At 43.0% G+C, this 10,558-nt stretch overlaps 1 non-coding gene across 1 annotated transcript; it reads right to left on the bottom strand.

Annotated features, from left to right (window-relative positions):
• Positions 1-318: 318 nt before the first annotated feature.
• On the bottom strand, positions 319-515 carry LOC111550627. Its single transcript, XR_002734125.1, has one exon. It is a non-coding gene; the product is annotated as a small nucleolar RNA SNORA74 (small nucleolar RNA).
• Positions 516-10,558: the final 10,043 nt, after the last annotated feature.

Below are 10,558 nucleotides of genomic sequence, written 5' to 3'. Positions count from 1 at the left end.
TTTTTTTGAAACAGAATCTTGCTCTGTCTCCCAGGCTGGAGTACAGTGGTGCAATTTTGGCTTACTGTAACCTATACCTCCTGGGTTCAAGCGATCCTCCCACCTCAGTCTCCTGAATATCTGGGACTACAGGTGCATGCCATCAGGCCCAGCTAATTTTTTGTATTTTTAGTAGAGACGGGGTTTCACCATGTTGGCCATGCTAGTCTCGAACTCCTGACCTCAAGTGATCCGCCCGCCTCAGCCTCCCAAAGTGCGGGGATTATAGGCATGAGCCACCACGCCTGTCCTCAAAACTATTTTTTTTTAACAGAAAAGATTGTTTGCACTCAGATTAGGACTGACTCCACAGGAGTCATTTCACTCTCAGAGGTGCAAAACACTGCCCAGAGGTACTTGGCCCCACACCAAAACAGTAGCTGGAGCCAAGCCTCAATTAAGACAGTGCTTGCTGTTCCAACAGTGAAACACCATCACAGGCATCACACTAGCCAGGAGAGCTAACGACTGCTGGATAAAACTTGTAAAATCCAGAATCCTGAACTATACTTTCCTTTCACTCCAGTTTGTTCTTTTTTTTTTTTTTTCTTTACTACAGTGGTACCAAGCTGTCTGTGAATGGCCTCTTTTGTGAATGATTTCATTGTTCTTTGTATTCTGTTTATTGCAATTCTTGGAACTCCTATCAATTCAGCTGTTTCATTGAAACTTTGTACTTCCTTAAAGGAAAATGACACAACTCAATATATTAGAATCAGTGTAAGAAAAAATCAGAATAAGAATAATCTCCCTTTGACCTGGCAAAATTTAAATAAGTGTCCTATGGGATATGAAGACGTATCTTTGACATCTACTTCTTTTTTTTTTTTTTTTGAGACAGAGTCTTACTCTGTCACCTAGGCTGGAGTGCAGTAGCGGGATCTCAGCTCACTGCAACCTCTGTTTCTTGCCTTCAAGCAATTCTCGTGCCTCAGCCTCCCAAGTGTGATTACAGGCACACACCAGCACGTCCGGCTAATTTTTGTATTTTTAGTAGAGACAGGGTTTCACCATGTTGGCCAGGCTGGTCTTGAACTCTTGACCTCAAATGATCTGCCTTCCTCAACCTCCCAAAGTGCTAGGATTACAGGAGTGAGTCACCGTTCCCGGCCATGAAACCCACTGTCATTAACACTCACCCACATCCTCTACATTCCATGGCAAGCCAGGTTCTTCCTAAATGTTGTTAGCCCCTCGGACTAGTATGAAAAATTACTTTTTGACAATATAGTAGATTTCTCCCAATCTTTCTTGGCTGACTTCTTAAAAAGCAGAAGCAGAGTTATCATTATGCTCCCAGGAAGAGCTATTTATGTAATGCAACATAATTATTTTCTATAGCAATTCTGCTGGTAAAAATAGCCTATTCTAGAAGGTAGCTCCTGTTTTTTTCTAGCTTGCCCATGTTTATAGACATGTTAAATGCCTTAGTGTCTCAATAATAAATCTTATAGATGTATTTATTTATTTATTTTTGAGACAGGGACTTGCTCTGTCACCCAGGCCGGAGTGCAGTGCGGCGGTCACAGTTCACTGCAGTCTTTACTTCCTGGGTTCAAGCGATCCTCCCACTTCAGCCTTCCTGCCACCAACACACCTGGCTAATTTTTGTATTTTTTGTAGAAACAGGGTTTTGCCATGTTGCTCAGGCTGATGTCGAAATCCTGGCCTCAAGCAATCCACCCACTTCCCAAAGAGCTGGAATTATAGGCATGAGCCACCATACCTGGCCAATCTCGTAGCTTTAAATGGATGAAAAGCCAATGGTTCACAAGTTCATCTGATCCTTTTTACTCCCTCTCCTCCCTTTTGTTGGTGTATGAAAATTGGTAAATTCAGAGAGAAAAGACAACTAACATAAGGCACTAAATGGAAATGAAAGTAAGTTGAACAAAGGATTAAAAAAAAAAAAAAAAAAGACTGATTCCTGAAAGAGAGAATGATAGCGCTAATGTGCCAAAATATGAACAATTGGTGAATTGGGCAAAAGGTATCAGAGAGCTTTTGTAGAATTCTTGTAGCTTTTCTGTAAGTTTGAATTACTTAAAAATAAAGATTTAAAAACATGTCTGATCTTTTTGGGCTAAGTATTAGTAAATAAGGCATCCACATCTGGTAGCTGCTGGGGATACAATGATGAATGATGTACAGATCTTGTCCACATATTATTCACAATCTAGAAGGAGAGAGAGACATGTAAATAAATGTCTCAAGATTATGAAGTGGGGCTCCTTCGTTTCAGCATCCACTGTGGTACCAGTGAACAGATAATCAGTTTAACAAAGTCAGCTGAAGCTAACAGTCCTCTCTGCCTAGGGGGAATTTTCGAAGGGAATGGGAAAAAACCTGTTTTACAATTCTTAGACTCCTCAGTTCTATCAAGGCTATAGAAAGGGGAGAGAGCCCAGTCCCTGAGGGAGGAGAGCTGGAATGCCACCTTCTTAATCCCACACTTGTAGAACAATGCCAAGAGGATACCTTGGAGAACCTAAAATGTGTTTCTTCAGAGGGGACAAACAGAAAACCAAAAATAAAATGGCAGGTGTAAACCCTATTTTATTATTGAAAATAAATAGTCTAAAGACAGCAGTTAAAACACAGAATTTGGGCCGGGCGCAGTGGCTCATGCCTGTAATTCCAGCACTTTGGGAGGCCAAGGCGGGTGGATCATCTGAGGTCAGGAGTTTGAGACCAGCCTGGCCAACATGGTGAAACCCCGTCTCTACTAAAAATACAAAAATTAGCTGGGCATGGTGGCAGGTGCCTGTAATCCCAGCTACTCGGGAGGCTGAGGCGGGAGAATCTCTTGAACCAGAGAGGCGGAGGTTACAGTGAGCCGAGATTGTGCCATTGCACTCCAGCCTGGGGGACAAGAGTGAGACTTCGTCTCAAAAAAAAACCAACCAAACAAACAAATAAACAAAAATCACAGAATTTGGTCTGGGTGTGGTGGCTCAGGTCTGTAATCCCAGTGTTTTGGGAGACTGAGGCAGGAATATCGCTTGAGGCCAGGAGTTTGGGGTTACAGTGAGCCCTGATTGCCCACTGCACTCCAGCCTGGGTGACAGAGTAAGACCCTGTCTCTCAAATAGTAGACAGGGAAAGGGTAAACCCTGTCTATTATTTTCAACCTGTACCAGGAAAAGAGAAACCCCACTGAATAAAAATGCTGACATTTTATGGATATTGGTAGTATTAAAGAATTATGGGGGCTGGGCGTAGTGGCTCACACCTGTAATTCCAGCACTTTGGGAGGCTGAGGCAGGTGGATCACCTGAGGTTAGGCATTCCAGACCAGCCTGGCCAACATGGAGAAACCCCGTCTCTACTAAAAATACAAAAAATTAGCTGGGTGTGGTGGCAGGTGCCTGTAATCCCAGCTACTTGGGAGGCTGAAGCAGGAGAATCACTTGGGAGGTGGAGGTTGCAGTGAGCTGAGATCACACCATTGCACTCCAGCCTGGGCAACAAGAATGAAACTCTGTCTCAAAAAAAAAAAAAAAAAAGGATTATGGGCCAGGCACGGTGGCTCATGCCTGTAATTCCAGCACTTTGGGAGGCCAAAGCAGGTGGATCACCTGAGGTTAGGAGTTCGAGACCAGCCTGGCCAACGTGGTGAAACCCCATCTCTACTAAAAATACAAAAATTAACCAGGCATGGTGGTGGGCGCCTGTAATCCTTGCTACTCGGGAGGCTGAGGGAGGAGAATTGCTTGAACTGGGGAGGTGGAGGTTGCAGCAAGCTGAGATTGTGCCACCGTACTCCAGCCTGGGCAACAGAGCAAGACTTCAGGAAGCAGAGGTTGCAGTTAGCTGAGATTGTGCCACTGCACTCCTGCCTGGACGACAGAGTGAGATTGTGTCTCCAAAGCAAAAACGAATAAATAATAAAAATAAGAATTAAAAAAGAGGCAAAATAAGAGCCTAAAAATATACTACCAAGGTAAAAGGTAAATACCAAAAAGCTACCTGGTATCTGGCAGAAATTTGCAAGAGTGTTATTGTGTAACAGGGGTTCCCAAACTTTCATGTTCCTAGAAATCACCTGGGGATTGTGTTAGTATGCAGATTCTGATTCAACAGGTCTTGGGTAGGCCTGAGAGTCTGCATTTCTAATAAGCTCCCAAGTGATGCTGACGCTGCTGGTCCAGGGACCTCAGTTTAATGAGTAAAGTAGAGGAGGACATGTGGGCCATGGTATCTGCCTTACTTGATAACCCCTCATAGCTGAAACTGATCATCCTCCTCCATGGTCCTCCATTCAGGACTTTTGTGAGGAGTAGAGAGGGGAGCATATTTATTGGCCCCACAGTGGGTTTCTGACTCAAGGAGAACTCTTCCACAGGCTAGGCTTCAAAATACAAGATGCCGGGGCCTAAGGCAGCTATGATAATTAGCTGGGCCACCTGGACCAGGAATTTGCACGAAAGCACAGGCCAGGCACCAGAGGTAGTGACTATAACTCCCAAGAGGCCAGATAGGCTTAATAGTTCCATTCATTGTGTGTGTCCAAAACACTCCCTCCCCTTTTCCTCACATAGTCTGGATACATTCACTCACTCATTTCTTCCTTCAGCAAGTATGTATTGAGCATCTACTCTACTGGAGGCACAGTTCTGGGCTCCAGAGATACAACGGAGAGTAAAATAGGCCCCTCATCTCAGGAAGTTTGCATTCAGACTTTTTAGACAAACTGGTGTGTGAATTATATACACTTCCAGGTGATAAAGAAAGTGAGAGGCGAATGAACATACTCTTGAATTTTTTCACAATTATACTTTGGAGCAGGGGTCGCCAACCCTCAGGTTATGGACTGGTACTGGTCCGTGTTAAGAACTGGCCTGCACAGCAGGCGATGAGTGGTGGGCAAGCAAGCAAAGCTTCATCTGTATTTACACTCCCTCCCCATGACTGGCATTACCACCTGAGCTCTGCCTCCCGTCAGATTAGTGGTGGTATTAGATTCTCACAGGAGCATGACCCCTATTGTGAACTGTGCACGCAAGGGATCTAGACTGCATGTTCCTTATGAGAATCTAATGCCTGATGATCTGTCACTGTCTCCCGTCACCTCCATATGGGACTGTCTAGTTGCAGGAAAACAAGCTCAGGGCTCCCACTGATTCTACGTTATGGTGAATTGTATGATTATTCATTATGCATTACAATGTAATATTAATAATAGTAGAAATAAAGTACACAATACATGTAATGTACTCGAATCATCCCAAAACAATCCACCCCCCATTCTGGTCCATGAAAAAATTGCCTTCCATGAAACTGGTCCCTGGTGCCAAGAATGTTAGGGCCTGCTGCTTTAGAGGGCATTTATCTTTAAACAACATTATCTGAAAATGGCGTGGGATAAGTTGTTGGTTCCCACTTTAATGCTGAGCATTTTTTTTTTTTTTTGAGACGGGGTCTTGCTGTGTCGCCCAGGTTGAAGTGCAGTGGTGCGATCTAAGCTCACCGCAAGCTCCACCTCCCGGGTTCACGCCATTCTCCTGCCTCAGCCTCCTGAGCAGCTGGGACTACAGGTGCCTGTCACCACGCCCAGCTAATTTTTTTGTATTTTTAGTAGAGACAGGGTTTCACCATGTTAGCCAGGGTGGTCTCAACCTCCTGACCTCGTGATCCACCCGCCTCAGCCTCCCAAAGTGCTGGGATTACAGGCATAAGCCACCTTGTCTGGCCAATGCTGAGCATTTTCTAAGTTCTATTGTAGGATACAAAAGAAAGTCACATACTTATATTGAATGTATGAACTTATAAGAAAGACTACAAGTCTTTTTCTATGGCATTTAGTAGGAAGATGACAAAACCATGCAGCTTTTTAAGACCTGCAGCTTTCTTAGCAGTGTTTTATAAAGTAATAGTTAATGCATAAAATGGAGCAATTAAAAGCATTTGGAATTCTGACATTCCAAACGTGTTCTTGTTTTCCTTTTTTTTTTTTTTGAGATGGAATCTTGCTCTGTCACCCAGGCTAGAGTGCAATGGTGCAATCTCGGCTCATTGCAACCTCTTTCTCCCGGGTTCAAACGATCTCCTGCCTCAGCCTCCTGTGTAGCTGGGATTATAGGCACACGTCACTATGCCTGGCTAATTTTTGTATTTTCAGTAGAGATGGGGTTTTACCATGTTGGCCAGGCTGGTCTTGAACTCCTGACCTCAAATCATCTGCCCACCTCGGCCTCCTAAAGCGCTAGGGTTACAGGTGTGAGCCATGGTGCCTGTCCTGTCCTCGTTTTCTACATTAGGAAGCAGTAAAGTACAGCAGTTAAGAACATAGGTCTTAGCGTCAAAATATACTTTGGTTCTAATCTCAGCCCTGCCTCTTGGGAGCCACGTGTCCAAAGGAAAGTTACTTAACCTTTCTGAGGCTCATTTTCCTCATCTGTAAAGTGTAAGTAATAATAATAATAATAATAATAATAATAATACCACCTTCACAGGATATTATTATAAGGATTAAATAAAACAATCTGTGTGTAATTCAGTATCTACTGGCTTTTGTGAATTGCTGTACTCATAAAGAGACTCTCAGACTGGGCACAGTGGTTCATGTCTGTAATCCAAATACTTTGGGAGACTGAGGCAGGAGGATCAGTTGAGGCCAGGAGTTTGAGACCAGGCTGGTTGACATATCAAGAACCTGTCTACAAAATTTTTTAAAAATAAAAGGTTAAAAACATAAAAAATAAGAGGTTCTCTCCCCCTTCCCTCCACAGTGACCCTGCATTACTATTTGGAATAGCCAAAGGGGTGCTTCCTAGTGCCCTGCCCCTGCCGCCCACCTGCATCTTCTCCAGATTTGGATCCTCTTCATCCACAGTTGCTGTCTGGGGCCTCATGGTGCTACACGTTGATTCCCTACCCTCAAGCTGTGGTCTCTGGGTACGCTTAATGCTTCCAGGTCTCAGAGTCCAAGAACAGTGCTGCGACAAACAGAAGTGGGAGAAAAGGGCCTCTTCCTCTTCCTTCTCTGTTATTGACAGGTCTCTCAAAGACCCTCTTGAATAATTCCATCGTCTGCCTCTAACCCTCGCAAGTGAACTCAAAACCAGTCCAAGGAAGGAGGTAGGATCATTTTGCTCTCCTTCCATTCTCCAGTTCCTTAACTTCAGCTTCTCCCCTTTTCTGAACGACCTCAGTGAGTTCCTGTGGGAGTGACTTTCTCTCCACATTCTCAGTTTCAAAATAAAAACTCCCTTACGTATGAATCCATATATGTTAACTGATACTGACTTGGGTGTAGGGGTTCATGGTAGAAAAAGGGTGTCTATGCTGTCTATAGCAACCAGACAACAAATGCCCTGACTTATATGCGTTTAAATATTGACTGCACTTCATCCCACATGACTCGAGTGACAACTCTTTTGCGACTTTGAGTAGTATAGAGAGTAATTTTGTGCACACTGCACTCTACTAGAGACACACTCAATTTTTTATGTTACCAACAGAACAAGTCAGTTTCACAGACGTAGTGTCAAATGTTTATTAATAAGATTTTGTGCAAAGGAAAGAAATGGGGTGTTGCTTGTACTTTGCTTTCCCAGTCGATGAGAGAAACAATATTAATTCTCAGCTCCTAATGATCTGAATGATTTTTGAGGTTAATGAACTAAATTCAAGGTTGGGACTCAGAAAAAGGGAATAAAGAAGGCCAATTTCTTCTGAATGTCAGAGTGAGCTCAGTGAGTTCCCATGGGAATGACTTACCTAAGCAATTGGACAGAAATCACTGGATTGACTACAGTGCAGTCCAACAGGGCATTTGGAAACATATTAGAACAAATTCTAAGAACAGTGAGTGTGTCCATGCATATCACACAGAAAAGAGCTTTTGGTGAATGAAATATTAAGGTTGCATGTTTAGTGTACAGTGTATATTGCTGAATGTTTGATTTGATTTTTTTATTGCGGTAAGATACATACAATGTAAATTTATCATTTTAACTAGTAAGTATACAGTTCTGTGGCATTAAGTACATTCCTATTGTTGTACAAACCATCACTACTATCCATTGCTAGAACTTTTCCATCATCCCAAAGAGAAACTCTATACCCATTAAAAGATAACTCCCCAGACTGGGCGCGGTGGCTCATGCCTGTAATCCCAGCACTTTGGGAGGCCGAGGTGGGCGGATCACTTGAGGCCAGGAGTTTGAGACCAGCCTGGCCAACATGGTGAAACCCCGTCTGTACTAAAAATACAAAAATTAGCCAAGCGTGGTGGCAGGTGCCTGTTATCCCAGCTAGTTGGGAGGCTGAGGCAGGAAAATCGCTTGAACCTGGGAGGTGGAGTTCGCAGTGAGCCGAGATTGAGCCACTGCACCCCAGCCTAGGCCACAGAGCAGGACTCCGTATCAAACAACAGCAACAACAAAGATAACTCTTCATTCCCTCCTCCCTCTAGGCCCTGGTAATGACCATTCTACTTTAGTTTCTATGAATTTGACTAACCTGGTACCTCATATAAGTGGAATCATACAATATTTGTTTTATTGTGACTGGCTTACCTCACTTAGCATAATATCTGCAGGGTTCGTCCATGTTGCAGCATCTATCTCAATTTCATTCCTTTTTAAGGTTGAATAATATTCCATTGTATTTATATGTACCACATTTTCTTTATCCATTCATTCACTGATGGACATTTAGGTTGAGCTCACCTTTTGGCTACTGTGAATAGTGCTGAAAGGTACATTTTTGACTCATGGAGGACTTTTCAGTCATCTCAAAGTACTTTGAAAATACCTTTCTTTTTCTTTTTTTTACACGGAGTCTCACTCTGTCACCCAGGCTGGAGTGCAATGGGGTGATCTCTGCTCACTCCAACCTCTACCTCCCAAGTTCAAGTGATTCTTCCCCGTCAGCCTCCCGAGTAGCTGAGATTACAGGCACCCACCATCTAATTTTTTTGTTTTGTTTTGTACTTTTGTAGAAAGGGGATTTCGCCATGTTGGCCAGGCTGGTCTAGAACTCCTGACCTCAGGTGATCCACCCGCCTTGGCCTCCCAAAGAGCTGGGATTATAGGCACGAGCCACCACACCTAACCTTGAAAATTACTTTCGTATGAGAAAATTAAAAAGAATTCAAGTAAATTTCCCAAGATAATGTGGAGTTTTTATAATTAAGAAAACATTAAAGTTATTATAAATCTAAAAGAAACAGAAATTATTGAACGTGTTAGAAAAATATGAAGAAATAGCATTCTATATATCATAAGTGAGTAGAAGAATGCAAACCTGTTATTAGGTCTATGTATCATACAGTTCAAAGATTGCTCTTGGCTGCCTGCCTGATTTAATAATTCTATTTGCATTTCAATGTGGCCAGAACATGGGCAAGAGGGACAATTTTGATCAAATTGTAGTGTTCCCAGGCCAGGCATATCATGTAATCCCATGCCTGTAATCCCAGCACTTTGGGAAGCTAAAGGGGGAGGATCACTTGAGCACAGGAGTTCGAGACTATGAACTCACCATGAGCAACATAGTGAGATGCCCCGCCATCTCTACTAAAAATTTAAAAAAAAAAAAAAAAAAAATTACTGTGTTCCCTTAATGAAAAAATCTTGTCTTTTCCTTTCTATATTAATTCCAGTTCTGAGTTGTAGCTTTCGACCTTCAGATAAAAACTGAATTGAGTTTGGAAATATGTTTAGAACAAACCCACTAAACAGTGTTTTTCAACTGGAGAACTGTCTGAAGCATTTGGCAATGTCTAGAGACAGTTTTGGTTGTCACAACTAGGGGAGTGTGACTAGCATCTAGTGAATAGAGGCCAAGATACTGCTAAACATCCTACAATGCACGGAACAGCCCCCACAGGAAAGAATTATTCAGCCCAAAATGTTAGTGGTGGCACTGTTGAGAAACCCTAATTAAATGAACAAAGTATATCAAATACATATAATTAACCCAGAAAGAATTGGTATTTGAAAAAAGATGATAGCTGGGTATGGCGGCTCAAGGCTGTAATCCCAGCACTTTGGGACAAGTGCTTGAGCTCAAGCGTTCAAGACCAGCCTGGGCAACATAGTGAGACCTTGTCTCTACTAAAAATTAAAAAAAAAAAAAAGAGGCTAGGCATGGTGGCTCATGCCTGTAATCCCAGCACTTTGGGAGACCAAGGCGGGCGGATCACCTGAGGTTGGGAGTTCAAGACCAACCCGACCAACAGGGATAAATCCTATCTCTACTAAAAATACAAAATTAGCCGGGTGTAGTGGCGCATGCCTGTAATCCCAGTTACTCGGAAGGCTGAGGCAGGAGAATCGCTTGAACCCAGGAGGTGGAGGTTACAGTGAGCCGAGATCATGCCATTGCATTTCAGCCTGGGCAACAAGAGATAAACTCTGTCTCAAAAAATAAAATTAAAATAAAAATAAAATAATAAAATAAAATAAAATAATAAAATAAAATAAAATAAATCGGCCGGGCGCGGTGGCTCAAGCCTGTAATCCCAGCACTTTGGGAGGCCGAGACGGGCGGATCACGAGGTCAGGAGTTC

Source organism: Piliocolobus tephrosceles, chromosome 15, assembly GCF_002776525.5.
Source record: "Piliocolobus tephrosceles isolate RC106 chromosome 15, ASM277652v3, whole genome shotgun sequence".
Lineage (NCBI taxonomy): Eukaryota > Metazoa > Chordata > Mammalia > Primates > Cercopithecidae > Piliocolobus > Piliocolobus tephrosceles.
This window is presented reverse-complemented; position numbering and strand designations above follow the sequence as displayed.